The sequence below is a fragment of the Nomascus leucogenys genome, chromosome 1a, assembly GCF_006542625.1.
Source record: "Nomascus leucogenys isolate Asia chromosome 1a, Asia_NLE_v1, whole genome shotgun sequence".
Classification (NCBI taxonomy): Eukaryota; Metazoa; Chordata; class Mammalia; order Primates; family Hylobatidae; genus Nomascus; species Nomascus leucogenys.
Window position 1 is genome coordinate 15,160,578 of NC_044381.1, and position 5,932 is coordinate 15,166,509.

The 5,932-nt window shown below is 40.4% G+C and overlaps 1 non-coding gene across 1 annotated transcript; it reads right to left on the reverse strand.

Moving 5' to 3' along the window:
* Nucleotides 1-5,505: 5,505 nt before the first annotated feature.
* On the reverse strand, nucleotides 5,506-5,577 carry TRNAH-GUG. The gene has a single exon. It is a non-coding gene; the product is annotated as a tRNA-His (tRNA).
* Nucleotides 5,578-5,932: the final 355 nt, after the last annotated feature.

Consider the following 5,932-nt stretch of genomic DNA (forward strand, 5'->3'; position numbering starts at 1 on the left):
TCTAGGATTTCTAATCAAGTTCCCTTATGTTTTGGAGATTGGGGGGACGTGTATTCAAGAAACTGCAAAAGAGAAAGAGGGAAGGAAAGGTTGAGATGGTGCAGAAATAAAAGCAAGAGAAAGTGAGAGAGGATGTAGAAAAACCTGCTTCTTTGATTTGTATGGTGTGATTTCTGAAATTGCTCCAGCCTCTACAGGATTTATGTGGCTTCATTAATCACACTTTCTTTTGAAATGGAATTTTCTGCTTCAAAGCCTTTGAACGTTGACATTCAAATACAATATATTCTTTTAAAATCACCTCTGGTTAAAGAGAACACTGTTGAGGTAATTCCCCCAGATTGTAGGTGGAGTCTGTTTGGCCCTCTGATCTTGATAGTATGCTGAAAATAGGACCTCCCTTCAGAAAACAGAGAGGTCTGGTAAGATTAGGATCCTGGATGCTGACACCCTGGGCCAGGAATCCGTGGAAGAAAAAAAAGAAAGAAAGAAAAAGCCCCTGGTCTTTGATGAACAACAAAAAGCAGCGCCATCTAGTGGCAATTTCGCTTATCCTGGCGCGTCTTGACCGGGTCCTCCCTGCCTGGCTCTTTGCTTATTATCAGAGGGACTGGAACACACAAGTTCACCCTTCTAGTGGCCGCATGACCTGCAATCAAATGACAGAGCTTAGGTGAAGACATGCGCGTCCTACAGCTGCTGCCAATCAGAGTGGCTCAACCCAAGGCATGTTTATTTTTGGTTGACTTTGGTATGCTGGGAAGTCCGTACAAAGAACATAGAACAAAGATTATGGCTCTGGGAAGGAAAGGAAGGGAAGGGGAGTACTGGTCATCAGTATTCACACCAGATATATATCCCCTTACCTAATTCACATAATCTCCCCGGTTTGCTAAGAAACCAAAGTACAAAGAGGTCAAGTCCAAAGTCAAGGAGTCAAGCGTGGCAAAGGCAGGATCTGAATCCAGGTCTCTTTAGAAAAGCTTTCTCTCATATTTAGCTTTTGTCAGAATTTTCCTCCCTGCAAGGCCCACATTTCCAGGCCTTGCCACAGATCTTCAGCTTTTAAGGGTGATGTTACTAGATAAGTGATAACACCTTAGAACAGTAGGAGCACCGGCAGAATTGTCAATGTCTCATGCTTCCTATGGCTGAGCTACAGAGGGAATAGTCCCTTCAACATCCCTCAATGCTCAGATCCTGTGGGTGAAATTGCAGCAGCCGTTAGTGGGTAAGCACTTTCCTTTCGCAAAGCCACCACCAGCTGACACTCTGGGTCCACTGCTGCTCCAGTGTCCTGCACCTTAGGAGCGCCCCCTCCCCACCGCTACCATGGGGCCTGCAGCAACAACCTCTCTGGCCAGCAGTACTCCCTGAAAGTGAATTCCATGCATTCAGATTCTGATGTAATAAATCATTTTCTATGCATTGGCATATTTTTATTGGAAAAAAACCACTTAACATTCTTCATAATTTGGGAATCGATGTTGGTTTTTAAATAAGAGAGTATTCATTGTATGACTAATTTACTTTGAATTCAATTTATGACTTAATCAGAAAAATAAATGTTAATTTCTTTTATTTATGAAAGCTCACTAAAATGTAGGCATAGAAAATATTGTAATATAAACCCTCTCCAATTCAATAGGTTAATGGTGGAGATTAAGAAGATAGCTCTGTCCCACTATACTGGAGGAAGAAAGCAAGAAAGAGGCATTTAGGTAAAGCCATAAACTTATAGTGATAAAGCTAGCATATGTAGTTCTGAATTTTTAATTCAGGTACTCAATTACAGTTACATGGGTAAAATTTTTTTTTGCTTGAACAAACTCTAGTAGATCACTGACTGCTGCTACACCAACACGAGGGACAGAAAATAACAGATAATACAGCGAATTAAGACTTCCCCTTGCCATGGTAGTTGACTCCTAGAAAGAAAAGAAAAAAAAAAGCTTTCCTGACTTTTCAATGAGCAAATGATGTTATAATTTGAATAAACGGATCCAGGGTATGACAATGCAACTGGTGAAAACTACAGTTGCCAAAGCCATGTGATGAAAATCAGGATTCTGTCCTTTTTCTAACGTTTCCTCATTAAAGACTTGTTAAGGAATCTAGTTTGAGAATTGCTTGCCTTTTCCCTGAAATGCTATTTATTTATTTATTTATTTATTTATTTATTTATTTGAGACACAGCCTCATCCTGTCACCCAGGCTGGAGTGCAGTGGCACGATCTCAGCTTACTGCAACCTCTGCCTCCCAGGTTCAAGTGAGTCTCATGCCTCCGCCTCCCAAGTAGCTGGGATGACAGGCACCCCGCCATCTTGCCTGGCTAATTTTTTTATTTTTCGTAGAGAGGGGGTTTTGTCATTTTGGCCAGGCTGGTCTTGAACTCATGACCTCAAGTGATCCACCCACCTCGGCCTCCCAAAGTGCTGGGATTACAGGTGTGAGCCACCACATCCGGCCCTGAAATGCTTTATGACTGACATTTTGGAGAGACAGTTTTTGTAAGATTATCTCATAGTCTCCCTGATGTTTCATGAACAGGTATTAGGTTTGGTATAAAATATAGACAATATGGGCATGGAAATAATGGGGCCTTTGAGATATTTGTCAAATGATTCTACAAAATATAAAAGCAGATAATTTCTCAATGTAATTCAAAATTAGAATTTTCTCTCATAACTTGGGCTTTAACATTTCTGAAAACCAACTTAATATTGTGTTGCTTTTAGAATAAAAACACATTTTAACAACAGCAAGAAGGAAACCCAATGATAGCAAACTCTTTGTTGACGAAAACAACCATTGGTTATTATGATGCTCAGTCACAATAACCTCATGAAGAGTGAACCCAGACTGCAGACTTGGACATGGATCTGGCCACTCAGTAGATCCTGACTCTTCTTCTATCCCTGGGTTGTAGTTTACTTAATCACATTTTTTTAAAAAAACTTCTGAAATCAATGGTAAAGAGTCCTTTTCCTAATGGAAAACTCACTCTACAGAGTCTATCAATGGAGGCTGGGTGGTGGGTGAGGGCATGAGGCAGCCTTAAAATAGTAAGAATAAATACGATTTGTTGCATGCCTGCTAGGCACCAGTGTTGCATTTCTATGTGCTCCTGTGCTAAGTGGCTTTTGTTTGTTAGAATATTATTCTTTCAATTCTCGAGGTAATATCTCCCCTCTCTCTACCTTTTTTTTTTTTTACTGTGAGAGCTTAGATAACTTGCCCAAATTCAAGTTGGTTTATTTGGTAGAGTCAAGAAGATTTTGTGCTTTTTCCTAGCTAAGATGGGAGCACTGTCATGCAGGGCAAAAGGCCTCTCCTGGTGAGACAGAGGAGAGAAAACAGGAAGTGCTCCCCTGGTCCAAGCAGTTGCCCTGTGTCTCTATGCTCAAATTTGAGTCCAGACTGATTGTCGTATTCTGACTTCCCCTCCCCGACTGCTTTTCTTTTAAACAAGGCAGTAAACTTGTTAGTAGTTTGGCAACTGAACTCATGGGTTGGTGGAAGTAGCCCCCAAATGGTGTGCTTGACTAGTGCAGCGGGAAAGGCTTCTGAGGGAAACAACTGAGGTGTCTCTAGGGCTAACAATGCTCTCACTGTGAGACTGGCCTCAAGGCAAGGGAGGGGCTCTGTTTTATGCTACATATATCTATCCCCATGTACACAGCTGATTGGTCCAGTGATGGACACCTGACCAAAGGTAAGCCAATAAGATCCTTCCCTAGTATTTTTTGACCAGTAACTAAGGTAATCTCCTGCTGGAGGCAATGCTTCAGATATAAAAGGCAGGAGTTGCTTCCGGCTGCCATGTTTCTTGCCATGTAGAAGTCAGTTTCAGAGAATAAAGGCAACATTCAGAAGGCAATATGGGGTGAGATGGAGATAGTTGGTTCTGATCATCTTTTATTCCCCAGTTCTAATTGTTCCTTAAGCGCCTGCTACACCCATTCCTGGGTACATGGTTCTCTCTAAATCAGTACCTGTTGTTTCTTTAGCTTGTAACCATTGAATTCTGACCAACACAATCTCCTTCTTCAAATGAGAAATTCATTGCACTTTCAGCCTCTTAATACAAATAACCATATATGGGCTTATTCTGTTTTAATGTAAGAACACTTGCAATTCAGCTGTCTTCTTGAAACAGTATTAGTACCAGGCAGCTGAGAAGGACTTGCAGACTGGAGGCAAAGCCTAGGTTAAACTCTTTGCAGAAGGGAAAGCAGAATTTGTGGGGGATAAGGGGCAAGGGGTGAGGACTGGGGAATTTGCCATATTTAGGAAGAGGAGACCTCAGAGTAAAAAATAGTCTTGAAAGTGGATATTGAAAGAGGAAATAAGCACATTTTCCTTACTTCATAATGCTATGAGGCCAATATTTTTGGGTCCATAATCAGAGACTGATCTTTTTTTGGAAAGGGAGAAGAGATATTTATTGCAGTTTTTCTAGAATATTACTTCTAAGAATTTGCTGGCTCTGAAAGAACTTGATAGATTCTGTTTCTAGTTTCTGCACATATTTTTATTTGAAAATATTTTTAGTATTACATAAATAACAAATATGAATTTTTGCTAGGCTGTCTGTGAGACAGGGGTTGGGGCATTAAAAAACACCTTCTGGTGACCCCTTATTTAAAACATAGTGGGGTATAATTTTGGAGCAGTAAAACCTCATCATAACATACTTACAGTTGACATTTTCAGGCTGTATTGTCCATGTTTTTAAGTCCTGGAGAAAGGCCCATTAAAGCTGTGTTTCTCACATTAATTCAACATTTAACCACTTACAATACAAACCCCAGTCTTTTGGAAAATGTCATTAAAAATTTTTTTGCCATATAGGGACATTATTTATTGTTCGAGCCCCGTTGTCTACTTATAATATGCCCTTTATCAGACCCAAATGCCCACTTCAGAGATTTTCGTTTTGAGCAACAACTGGCTTCTTACATTATCCAATGATGCAGGAAAGTTAAATTACAGCCAGTTCATATCATAGAAACAAAATGTTTCCTGCAATTACTGATAAGGGACAGTTCATTTTCTCTCTGTCATCCTGAAAAAACCCTCCCAACAACAATTCATGCCTGGTTAAACAGGATTTCCACATCTACTGCTGACATCTTTCCAAATAATTCAGGGTTGTTATTACTGTATAGCCCTGGCAAGGCTCAAAAGCAAGCAGACTTGACGAGTCTGCTCAAAGCAGAGCTTAAGTAGTTGTAATTAATAATAATTACATGCCCACTACACTCCAGTTTTATCATATTACCCGTCAGTGCAAATAAAAAACCCCACACACAACACACTTGCAACAGGATTAGTGCATTCATAAAGTCACTCTGTATATGTCATCTCCCTGAAGTTGAAAATATTCATAATGGTTTCTGTTTTATTGATTTTCATGATTGCATGTCTGGTTGCAAATGTCGTTTAGATGCAATACAGCTTGGGATCAGTCTCATTCTCTTCCAAAAACCTTCTCCCCCTCCTGCCGTGACTCGGATTCGAACCGAGGTTGCTGCGGCCACAACGCAGAGTACTAACCACTATACGATCACGGCAAGCTACTGAAGAGCTGAGCGCTAAGCTTTCTCTAAGAGCTATTGCAATACTAAAATTTGTGGAAACACTGCCATCTATTGCCTAAATACGTACATTTTCTTAATATTTGGAAAGAGAAGCTGTGTTCCCATAATTTCTAATTATTTAGAGGAACAATAACAAATTCCTTGAAAATAAAATGAACATCGTCTTCTTGGCTGATTGGGAGAATTGTGATAGGAGAGGATTCACTGGGTTTGCTGTCCATGAAATAGACATTGTCCTCTTGGCTGACTGGGAAAATTGTAGTAGGAGAGGATTCACTGGGTTTGCTGTCCAGGAAATAGACATTGTCCTCTTGGCTGATTGGGAAAA